This window comes from Protomyctophum bolini, assembly GCF_963924005.1.
Source record: "Protomyctophum bolini genome assembly, chromosome: 10".
Classification (NCBI taxonomy): Eukaryota; Metazoa; Chordata; class Actinopteri; order Myctophiformes; family Myctophidae; genus Protomyctophum; species Protomyctophum bolini.
In genome coordinates this window covers 28147312-28160489 of record NC_137871.1, presented here as the reverse complement: position 1 = coordinate 28160489, position 13178 = coordinate 28147312, and positions in this window count along the sequence as shown.

Here is a 13178-nt window from a genome sequence, read left to right as displayed (position 1 = left end):
ACCTGGACAGTGTCCTCGTGTCAGGAATGTGAAGACAAACCCCAGCAGCCGTATTCTGGGTAAAACATTCCCAGAAAATAGCAGATCGACAAGCTCAAAGCACGATGCGTTACGACACGTGCGTTTGTAGATCAGCTATTTTCAGCGAAAGGGGTTAAGATAATTGTAAGCTTTGCGTGACGAGTGTTGAACGACGCATTCATCAAACTTAAGCTATAGCACACACAGCGGTTTTCCATCATATACCTGCAGTGATGCATAATATGACAACATCAACTAATACTAAGACGAAAAATGTTCGTCAGCCACCCTTTTTTCACTGACTAAAACTAAATGAAAACTAAGCTATATGATTACTAAAACAAAGACTACATAATGTTGACAATTTCGTCAACAAATTAAATTAAATATTAGGTGGACAAGAGATCCAGTATTCAGTATACAAGAGATCCAGTCATTTTACACTTGGTTGCATGCTGAAAATAGCAGATCTATAACCTCGCGTCACCAGGCTTTCCACCTTGGAGGAAAGCCTGGTCTGTGTTCCAAAATCGCCGTGTGAACCAGTCTGGAGCGGATGTTAATTTACGTCATGTTGTAGACTTGTAGTCACTGATTTGTAGTCATCAGGCAGGAAACCATAGAAAGTACCCATTCATAATACTGATTCCGCCTTGTGGTATCCTGCCAGATGACTACACATTGACTACAACATGACGGAAGTTACCATCCGCTCCCGACCGGATCATAGACACGAAATGGAATATGCTGCCCAGGCTAGCAGATCTACAAGCTCACAACATGTCATGCTGTGACACGTTGTGAGTTTGTAGATCTGCTATTTTCAGCAAGTGTAAAAGCAGCCATTACAACAGAATCGTAAAGGCCCGCCTAAATATTTAGTCGACTAAATGAACTATAGATTTAGTCGACTAAAACTAGACTAACACTACACTAACACTACAGATGACTACAATATGACTACAACTAAATTAATCTTTATTCCAAAGACTATGACTATACAGAATTTGCTGCCAAAATCTATTACAGGCATCTAAACATATTGTTACTGTATGGTATCCAATGAAGCTATAGTCGCAAGTTCTTGTTAATACTTTTCATTGGTTCAATATTAATTAAAACCACACACACTTTTACTATACCTTCACTCAAATTCAATTTGTTTCAATAGCAAAGATAGTACAGTAGATCTACAAGCTCACAACACGTTTGTTACTTTTGAGTGATACTGTAGTATGACGTTGCAATACATACATTTAGTGTGCGTGCGTGCATGCGCATGTGTGCAATGCATGCATGCATGTGTCGATGCGTGCATGGCATGCATGCGTGCGAGTGCGCGTGTGGGTCTGTATTACACAGGAAAACGTGACAATGGGTTGGCAGCCAATTGTCACGCTCATAGTGCAACGTGTCGTTTTAGGCAGTGGTGCGTTATCTATAGGTCATGTCAAGGACCCCCACATTTGCTGGCCAATATTGATGACAAGGGATCTCCATATATGGGCTTAAAATTAATAACGTGATGTCACAGTCAGGCATGGTCATGCCTGGTGTGACCAACTAACCAACTACAGTAACAATTGACTGATTGACTGACAGTCTGACGGGAAATGCACAATTTCATAGTAAATGCGAGTTAGTACTACACCTCAAACTAAGCTGGAAAATGACTACATTTTAACCCCAACTGTTCATAATAATATATACACCATGTATACGTTTCGTACTAATGAAGGCAATAAAAAGCATATTACATTCATTCAAAGCCTCATTAATTGCCGTAATCATTGCTTAATATTAATAACACAATATACATATAGGCCTACAGTACGAAACCCCCCAACAGTTTAAAAAAGGCATGGGAAAGTCAATGAAAAGTGTGTATAAAAATATTTTATTTAAATTGTATTCCCGATGACAAGACCCTCAAAGCTTTTGGTCCTGGCTGGCCTGGGAAAACAATTAAGGCACAACACATTCACAGATGTACAGTGAGGGGTTTTTATTTGAATTATAAATAATGTCATAAGAAGTGAAAAGAACGTTTACTTGCAACAGAGTATTTCTCCATAAATGTAAAAAGATCGTAGCTAGAGCTGCTGTTACCTGGCTTATTGCACGCCTTCTGCTTATCTTCTCTCTCGGGAGTTTGCTCATATCTCGATCACAGTTTAGAACATGTTAAGTATGGCATAAATACTATAAAAACTGGTGTAGATAGTAGGCCTATATGTAAATATCGATTGCAGTAGCGTTCCATACCTATGTTCCCTCAGCCCTATGTTCCCTCAACCAAGTGTAATTATTAATTAATAATTAACATCGTGCACCACACGTGTGTGTGTTGGCACGTGGCAATGGGACAAGTTGTGCGTGCATGCATACATGCAGTGCCGGATTTATAGGAGTTGAGGCCCCTGGGTTAGTAATTTTTGAGGCCCGCCCCCGGGCCCTTAAGGCCACGCGGCTTTGTTCGTTTTGTCCGACAATTCACCCTAAAAAAACTAAATCTACAATAACTAAACACAAATCTCACTTGAATGGCCTGGGCCGTGGGTCAGCGGTTCAGGCACCTTGGCTGGTAATCCAGATTCCAGCCTGGCAGTGTGCCGCGGGTTCGACTCCTGATCCCGACGGCCTTTACTGCGTGTCACCCCCCATCTCTCTCCCCATTTCCTGTCCGCCTACTGTCTATCCCTTCGTAAAAAATATAAAAAAAACAAATCTCACTCGAATTGGATTGCAATACTTTACATTTTCATCTTAAAAAAAAAGGAACCCCCCCCCTGTGTAGGTGTAGGTGTGTGTGCGTGCGTGTGTGAGACCGCAACACGTGTGTGGGTGTTAGCTTGGCTGCTCTTACCTTATTTACTGTCATATCATATAAATTATGGTAATGGATTGCAAGACTGCATTTCAGTAATTTATTCGTGCATTTCGGACAGGAGACAAACGTTTTGGCTATCCAGCCTTCATCAGTGTGGCTGGATAGCCGAAACGTTTGTCTCCTGTCCTCGGGTACAGTACAGTAGTAAATCAACAATGCAACACATTTATTGGAAACAAAGAAGAGCTGTGTTCAGTTCTTGCCGTCGACCTTCTCTTCATGTTCGTGGTGTATCATCTGCTCGTCTGCTTTCAGCTCTTTCACTCCTGAAATCAAGCACAGACCGGCGGAAAAAAAGTATTATAGTATAGTAGTATAGCTGTGGTTTGGGCGTTACAATAAACCAATCACCGGTCCACGTGCCATTGCTGCACAACCTCCTCATGACAGCTTGTGAGCTTGTAGATCAGCTACTTTTGGTGAATGTTCCCCCAGAATAGGTTTGCTGTCGTGCAAGTCGTTTAACAAGAATTATATTATATAATTTTTTTGTAAAAGTGAAAACTACTAAATATTACCATTGTAACATTTCACCCACTATTGAACCCATGACCCACAGTTCACCAGTCTGGCCCCTGTCTGGGCAACAACCCCCTTCCCCAAAGGTAGCTCCCTCAGAGGAGGTTATGGCCAAATATCACGATGCTACAATATCATTATGCTTACAATATTAAGAATTCTGTTACAATTTACAATTTAGGCATTTAGCAGACGCTCTTAATCCAGAGCGATTTACATTAAGCAAGAACAAAAAGCATGGGGAATACATCACATAAAAACATTTATCATGAAACATGCGTAAGCTAAGAATGTTACATTTATTATGACGATTTCATTAGGAGGTTTTAAGTTAAGAGTAGAGGTAAAATGTAGACTATATTTTTGGGGTAGTTGGGGTCGATAAATCTGCCCATTCCAAGCCTCGCTTGGCTTTAGTGGAATGGAATAAACGAGGCTGTACGGACCAGGATTTAACAAGCCTGGTTTTGCCTTAAATCCTGGATTAGTTAATCCAAGTTTCGTGAAATAGGCCCCTGGTTCAGTCCGGTTGTATTCATCTCCTAGCAACCTAGCATTATTCATACGTTGGTGAAGAGCGCCTTCTGGTGTAATCACTGAAAACATTAATGTCCACTCGTCCAGGAACACCAATGGCAGTCAAGTGTTGGATTTTATGATGTCCAGAGACATCCATGTGCGATTGTGTTTGTTTGAATAGCATTATGTACAGTACACACACACACACACAGCATAATGCATGTTATATATACCAATGGTTCTCAAACTTTTTCATGTCAAGAACCCATGGACCCCCATGAGCCCATTAGAAAAAGGATTCCCATGAGAGAACATTTTTACGGCTCTAGCAGAGATTCTCAACCCGTTTAATTTCAAGGACCCCCAGTTTGACATGAATATTAGTCTACAGACCCCCATTTAATGCCAATTCTTTGGTTCTTCTTCGGTTTATATTGTAACATCAATGTAAATTTAACTCTGCAAGTGTACAAATGGACCCGTTATCCACCCGGATCCATCTGTACACTCTCAGAGTTATAGACCCACAAGGGTCCATTTGGTTACAAACGATAATTTAGCTGGGAACCCCCTGGAACTCCCTCAAGGACCCCTGGAGGTCACCGGACCCCACTTTGGGAACCACTGATATATACAGTATATATTGTATATAAAATAACATTGCTGTAATTATCTATCCCTGTTTCAACGGTTTGCTGAGATGGCGTGTTGGTGGTTATATGTTATCTCCACAGTTGAAAAGGGCATAATGAGAGGCCCAGCAAGACAAGGGAATTATTGACTCGTCTATTGATCTAGTATAGCATTCGCTGCCAGCTGGCCCCACCCCTCCTTTCTCTGTAAATATACCTTTTGATACTACTGATTATTGCATTGTATTGCACAGTATAATCTCTTATGTTGATGAATTGAGTAGGAATTGTGTTTGGTCTGACAGTCCAGGCATTAATCCGACGCCCTACCCAAAACCCAAACCCTAAACCTAACCTCACAGGAAGCCTATAGTTTTAACCTGCCACGGGTGAGTATTAACCTGCCACATGTTAGTTGTAACCGGCCCACGCACGGTATATAGACGTGTCTTTCCGAAGAAACGGCAGAAAAACGCTGCTAAAAATCTGAAAAACGCAACAGTGTGCAGACACCTTTAGTATGCTTAACCTTTACCAATGTATGCACCCCAGTGGAGCAACCCCCGGTCTTTCTTGTGTTATCCTTTTTAGTATTGCAAACTTGTTATAATAAAGTATTCAATCAATCAATGGTCTCACCTGGTATATGTGGAGGGTAGTGGAGGATGGGCGTGTCTTTCCTGCGAGGTTTCTTCAGCTCTGGGTCGTGGTCGTTGTGGTGCAGGCCCGCCTCCTGCTCCTCCTCCATGCCGTGCTTCATCTCCTCCACCTCCATCCTCGTCGATACCTCCTGGTCTATCACAGGAATTCAAGTACTGTAATCAACACATTGAGTCCTGAGACCAAATTCTACCAAATCCTGACAGTTTTCTGAAAGCCAAAAATCGAAATTGAGAACTACTCAGTAGTCAGAAATGATAGAAACCGTAATGGGGTGGTGTTTGCATGTATATCCACAAAGATACTGAATTCATTACCCGTACTGACTTGCAGCATGTTGAAATTGAAACTGGGTTGAATTAATTTAAAAAAATGCTAAATCAGTACTAGTTGGCACAGTCTACAAGACCTCCTGACCAGCAAGGCTTTTAAGATATTCTTGAGAGATGCTTAGCTGAGGAGGAGGGTGCAGAGAAAATCCTGATGGGCGATCTGAATACGGACGTACAACGTAAAGAGGCGCCTGTTTTCAAATCATTTAGTAGGTTTTGTGATCTGCATAGTGTTAGCCAGCTAATTACCCAACCCACTAGAGTGTGTGTTTCTCATTCTGACCTCAGACAAATCCAGAATCTCCAAGAAAGGTGTTATTGTATGCAGGCTTAGTGATCATTTCATGATATTCTGTACCCGCAAAAAACAAAAACTTAAGACCGGCTGCCACAAAACAGTCATATCAAGTGTGAGTGAGGTCTTTAAATAAGAATTGGAGAGTCTGGATTGGTCCTATGAGCTTAAAAGCACACTTGTCGAAGAAGCTTGGCTTGGCTTTAAAACCAAATTTACATCAGTGCTGAACAACATGGCTCCTTTGAGAACCATCAGGGTCAAAACCCGCTCAGAGCCATGGATGAATTTGGACATACTGACTGCAATCAGTCTTTATTTGTACGTCTCTAAATGTTTTGATGATTTGAACATTGTGGACCCTCTTGTAAACAAGTGTAATGCTTTATTGGGTCGTCCACTCACAGTTAACAGTCTTTGTATTGAGTTGTGCTTGAAATGTAGGCTACTGTAATTCTGCAAACTGTTTTTGATGACATGCAGGGATCTCCATATATGGGCATTCCCATATGGGCTTAATACTGATGACATCTGGGATCTCCATTCCTGGTGATTTTATGTGATGTCACGATGTGACCAACCAATAAACCAACTGACTGACTGACAAACCCTATAGATACCAGCTAAATAGATGAACCTAGCATCTGCGAAATAACACACTGGCTGTGTCTTTAATCCCCATGTCCTGCCTCTAATCTTAGCCTCATCTCACTCCCTCTCGCACGCACACACACACAGTCACACACACGTGTACTCACAGTGTGTGCTGTCCTGTGTTATCAGTGTGTGTTCACCACTGAGCTCCGATCTCACATAGCCACTCGTCATGTCTGGGAGGGGTGGGGGTTGGTCCTCGCCTAGGGGGTCGGGGACCTCCTTGACCTCTGTCTAACTGATCAAATAACACGCACGAAGAAAGAGAGAAAAATCTTATCTCCATTATTATTGTATTTTTCTGATACCTTAAATTAGTACCCTACTTCGTCATACTACAATGTCACACAAAAGTAGCAAAAATATTCAGAAACGTGTCTCGAGCTTGTAGATCAGCTATTTGAGTTTGAATTCTGAAAAGTAACATTGTTTTGTAGCATATGAGATTATGAGGTTTCCCAGTGGTGAAAAGTAACTAAGTATGTTTACTTAAATAATGTATTTAAGCAGCCTATATTTTTTAGCTATTTGTACTTTACTTGAGTATCTACAATAGGCCTACTTGTACTTCTACACCTCTACATCTCGGATCCAAATACACACATACATTTATGGGTAAACATTAATTACTAGTTAATTGGTAGATTGTGATTATTATTACAAAACATACACATTAACCACTCCAGCCTTATATACAGTACATTCCATATCCATATTCCATTCATTTGAAAATCACAATGCGTTGCATGCTATTTACAAAAAGATTTTTATACATTTGAAAACTTGTGAAATGGGACATTCTGCATTGAGCACGTTCTACTGTTGGTACATTTTTTATACCAATACTCAAGCAACATTTTGAATTCCGGACTTTTGTCTTTTACTTACAACAGGGTATTTATACATTGCCGTATTGATACTTCTACCTAAGTAAGACATTTGAGTATACTTTTTTCCCCGCCACTGGGGTTTCCACTGCCGACAGCAACCATATCAGATAACCCAGCAGCATGGAGAGACGGCCCACCTGCATGAATAATTCATGAGCGGGGGGGCAGACCCTCTCAGTGACAGACCCTCTCAGTCTGTCTTTGTGTATGGAGTGCTACGCAGGACAATAAGAGTCTTTGTTTGCAAGTGGAACTTTACGTCACCGCTGTGAAATCCAAAAGACGCCGCTCACTCCCTGCATGTACGCCAACGATGGACAGAGTATTACTTGACCCCTGTAGTAGGCAAAATATTAATAATACTCCTGGTCCAAATATTACTCATATCAGCTGCCAGTGAAAGTTTGCCGTGTCCAAACAAAGACTCGAGTTAAAGTAGTCTACTGGATATACAGTAGTGTATGAAGAAGAAAGAAGAAGAAGAAGACGAAGAAAGGAGGGAGGGAATGAATAAAAGGTGTCAAAGCCAAAAGAGTTAGAGCTCACCTCAACAGTGTGGACAGACAGTAGACAGCTGGACAGACAGACAGTAGACTACTAGACAGCAACACAACCACATCAAAGCCTGACTCCCTCTTCTTATATGCACCACGGAGGCGGAGCTTGTTGTCACGCCGACAAGGTCCCATCATCCCACCCTCCCTCCGTCACGGCGTCACTGGTAGAAAGCTGTGGTTCTCAACAGTGTACATTTTTTCAGAAGATTTTGATTTAGTCTTAGTCTTGTTTTATTTTTTATAGAGGGACAGAGTGACAGTATATAGGCTGACAGGAAATGGGGGGTGACACGCAGTAAAGGCCGTCGGGATCGCAAGTGGAACCCGCGGCACACTGCCAGACTGAATTACCAGCCACGTTGCCCATGATGACTACGCCAGCCGCCCGGGCCTGCATGTCTTTAATGCAATGTTAATTTTGCCAGAAAACACTGGTTCTCAAAGTGATTTTGGGGAGGTCCCCAGATGATTTGCTTAATGTGGAACATACTTTCCTCTCTCAACAAACAGTAAACAAACCAACATACAGTAGTGTGGTATCTGCACATTTCTAAAAATGACAATTCATGTCTTTTAACTTCCAATAACTTTAAAATAAAAAGACAAAAAACCATTAGGCTACTGTGTCAAAGGTAACTAACAAACTATAGGCCCTACTTAAAGAAATGGTCAAAAATTGGCCGAATGATCAATCATAACCTAAGATCAAGGCAAACATTTAGAAAATAGCTCTTTTACTTTACTTGAGTAGGCTATTTCCATTTTGCAGTACTTTTCATTAATTATGTATAAACTATAAACTCACTTCAACGTTTCTTTTTGTACGGTAATTTCTTTGCACTTTTACACAAGTGTCAAGTAGGCCTATGTCATGATCGTGACATCCCCTCCCTTCCACCGCACAGGTCTTGCATATCAATAGGGCACTTGTGAGGATGATAAGAGGTGTTATTGATCTATTTTAGAACACACAGAGTGGAGAGGCAGGAGTGGAGATGCGGTGGTGCAGAAAGAAGAAAGCAACGTTTAAAAGCAAGAAATATGTTTAATCTAAATGGGTTAAGTTAAGTATAGGATATAGAATACATAAATAATAATCTGAGTACTTCTTCCACTACGAATGAATGTTTTACACAACTCTGTTGCTAATTTCCTAGAATTTCTCTTCTATGGTTCAGCGTACTACGAACTGTTCCGTTCCAAAAACACAATGCATGACGAATAAACAAATAGCCTACAGCACTTATGTTGTTGCTATTAACCACAAGTCTTTGATGTGTGTGTGTGTGTGTGTGTGTGTGTGTGTGTGTGTGTGTGTGTGTGTGTGTGTGTGTGTGTGTGTGTGTGTGTGTGTGTGTGTGTGTGTGTGTGTGTGTGTGTGTGTGAGTGAGTGTGTGCGTGACAGTGGGTTCTGCTTCAAGTGTACTTCATTGTACTCACACTGCAGGCTAATTATACAAATAAAACACTTATGAACAGTGATGTAAGTGTGAGCCAGTGGAAATTTAGATGTGTTGTGGTTATGTGAGTTTGTGCTATTTTTCTGTGTTTTATATTTTGCATGTTTTTGTTGTGGTCATTTTTTCAGGAGAAGAGACCATGCCTCTCACCTCCCCCTGTTTATAATGGAGCTATGGTGGTAAGGGTCCCTATAGCTTCAAGTACCTCGGGGTGCACATTTGAGAGGACTTAAAGTGGACCACAAACACCTCAAACATTCACTTATACCGCCATATATGCCATTGCCGAAGTCCTTTGTCAATTGAAGCCTAATGGTAGAAAGGCTCTTATTGAGACCTTTAGATCGTGTCAAAGGTCATGTCTCAACTAGAAACAGGATCTGACACGAAATTTGGGCCCCAAATCATACCCTAGAAAGCACAAGTGTCTATTTAAAACACATATGTTTTTTGACTGACCGCAGATCACTGCCTGTCAGAATTTCACCCCCCCTCCCTATCTAAAGATTGGAGAGTATTAGGATGTTAATATTCATTTTGAATTCAGTAATTTCTGTACTGTTCAGAGGACCATCCTTTTAGTTTTCAGTGTAACCAGTCAGGACATATAGCTTATCTGTGTGACATCAACGATGAAGATTATAAGCACCAGTTGTGTCTGACCCAGGCAGAGAAGCCGTCCCTGCAGATAGCAACACATGCATTGGAGAAAAACGGACGTGAGCAACGGATAAGAGGATGCCTTCTGGAGAGTGGGGTATCGGAGCTTAGCCACCGCAAAAAGAAGCCCATCCGCATGGCCCAGACCCCCCCAAGTGGAGATGGACATCCCCAGGCGCTCATCAGACTGGGTGAGCCGACTGGGGAAGACTTACAACCAGAAGCCGGATGACCTGGGAGAGATACGCCAGCAGGTGCACCTCCTTGAGGAGCGCAACACTGTCTATAGGCAGTGTATGGATGAGATGGAGGAGGAGCTTGGCAAGGTAAACACTGTGCATAACCAGCTGGATGTCTGCAAGAGACGGGTGCACGACCTCCAAACCAAGTATGCTAGTGCAGAGGCCAGGAATTCTGAAAAGTGGCAGTTGAAGTATAAGAACCTTCATGACCAGACTTCCTCTCTGTAGATTACATGTTTTACCTTGATGCTTTATATTTTCTTTTGTGTGTTTGTTGTTGTATTGTTTATTTCTGTTTTTTGTGCAGTCTGTTTTTATTTATTTACTGCGCAGCTGCCCCCCTTTGCCAACTTGTAGATTTATGTACTGTTCTTTATGAACTTTTAATCTTTTAAACCAATGACCTCTTCCTACAGGAAAGGATTCCATATAAGCCTTCTGGCTTCTTCCTTTCCTTGCATTGCATTTTTGTTTCTTTGATATGTTATTGTCTATTTTTTTGTACTACATGCTAAATAAATAAACCTAAACCTTAAACACCAAATTTTAGTTGAAGAGAAAGAACACTGGATGTTGGAGAGTGAGGCACTGCAGGCGACCAATGACAAGCTGAGGTGGGGACAAGACCAACAGCGGGTGTCAGAGCTACAAGTCAAGGTGGAGAAACTCCAGAAAGCTCTACAACAAGATCAGGACAGCAAGACAGACGATGCCATCTCATTTCTGCTGAAGAAAACTCGGGGCACTTGGAGAAGCAGCACCAGATCTACCAGAAGGAGAAAGGGGTCCTTTATGACCTAGGATTCACAGCAGAAGGCCCTCGAATCCTGGTCAGTGGCACCACTTACAGAGTAAGAGCATGACAATGGGAGGGTCCTGTAGAAGTGGTTAACTGTTCTGGTCATGTTTCTTTTTTTTTCTTTTTTTTTTGTAGTGAATCGTTGGGGCGATGATTCAATTTTGGAGGGGGTAGAATGTAGCCCCTAGAGGGAGGCAGAGGTAAAATGACATAAGTGACTAAAGCCTTTCTGAACAGGCAGGTAACAGGTCTGAAATCTCTGGGGCCTCACAACATTGCTGGTAGCAGGTTGTTGAGAGGGGGATGTTGAGTGCCAACCTGTCAATTGGTAAGCCTGTTTGCTGGATGTATTGCATCTTTGCTTTTACTGCTATCTTGTATGGTCTACAATGATTATGTTTTTATATTGTCAGGACTGCAGTGGCACTTTTGGTGCTGTTATGTGGATGTTTACCGGTCCTGAATTGTTTGGGGAGTGGCCTCCCCAGTAATGTGTAGGCATGTAAAATGGATCAATGTGAGTATTATACGATATGTGTGCAAAGCTGAACAAAAATGGGTTGATATATTCTGTTGTATTTGCCCTGCAAGTGTATTGACTAACATTGTGTAACCTATGATGTCGTTGTTACCACAGCTACAGTTGGAGACTGGGGCCTATTCTGCCTGTGTAGCTGTGTCAATGTAGCCATTGAGGAGACTGCCTGTGTGTAGCCATTGAGAGTTATCTGGTAAAGCAATCATTGATTCATATTTAGTTATTGCCTGTGACATCTTATAGAAAGTATGATGGTGCATTATGATGTAATATTTTTATTATTCCTTGTGCTTTGTTTTGATTGCATAGTTGAACAGTGTGCTTTGTTTTTGTAGATCCATGATTGAGGAATAAGCGGCACCAATACGGACCGCTGTTCCTTTCCATTCGTTATTTGATTTGCTATGATTTGTATTTTTGTTTGGTAACCATTCTCCCCATTTCTAGTTAAACCTCTTAACACTTTTAAACATTTTATAAATATGTGCCCTTATTAGAATGTGAACAATAAGCAGCACAGCTATAATCAAAGCGAACGATGCTCGACTTGTAGCCTGCAGTGCCAGCCAGTGGCAGTGGATCCACGATAGCACATGGCTAATTAACATATATTTAAATTAGGACCATCGTATGCAAATTACCCATGCGGTATATATGCCACATGGAAAGAGGTGCGTAACATAACAGCTTACTTGTTTTTCATTGCATCAGATAAGACAACATTGATGTGAGTGAGACACCTGGCGGCCTGACCTAGATGCAGATGTGAAGAGATCTGGCCATACATGGGGACTGCTGGAGAAAATGGCCCAGGACCGGATGCCTGGAGAGCTCTTGTTCGTTTCCTATGCCCAAGGTTGGGGTAAGTAAGTAAGAGATGATACAAACATTACTTACACACGATGCTTGACTTGAATGAATAACATATAAAATACAAGTGTGATGCTGCATACCATAAAAGAACACCATGTGATATCAGTGATATTTTATTACAAATGCAAAAAAACAAACCAACAAAAAATAAAAAAAAAATGCATGTAGGCGGCCTAGTCAATATATCGTTATCCAACGGCAACAAAATATTCTTTAGTTTGGCGTCTGAGAGGCTAGATCTAATTGAATGGTGGTTCATGGCTCATAATGTCAATTGAACAGTGGGCCTTGATATGAAAAAGGAGATATTTCTGCCTGACAGCAACGATATAACATGCCTTTAACATTTAACATACGGTAATATAAAATGCAACTGTATTACTTACATTTTTAAACCAGGTAGGTTTACTTAAAATAGTTGGAAATAGTGCTTTTTAGCTTGTAAACATAATATAAAATACAACTTTTGAGGTAGTTTGTAGTTTTTTTTTAAATTACTTGTAGCATGTAAATCGTTGCTTGTAAACATCATTATTCTTTCTTTTTTTTAAAGCTAGTAAACAAGTTGAGTACTACTCAGCCTACTCTAAGTATATTATGATGCCAACACTGTTATAATTTTAATCAATTCAAATAC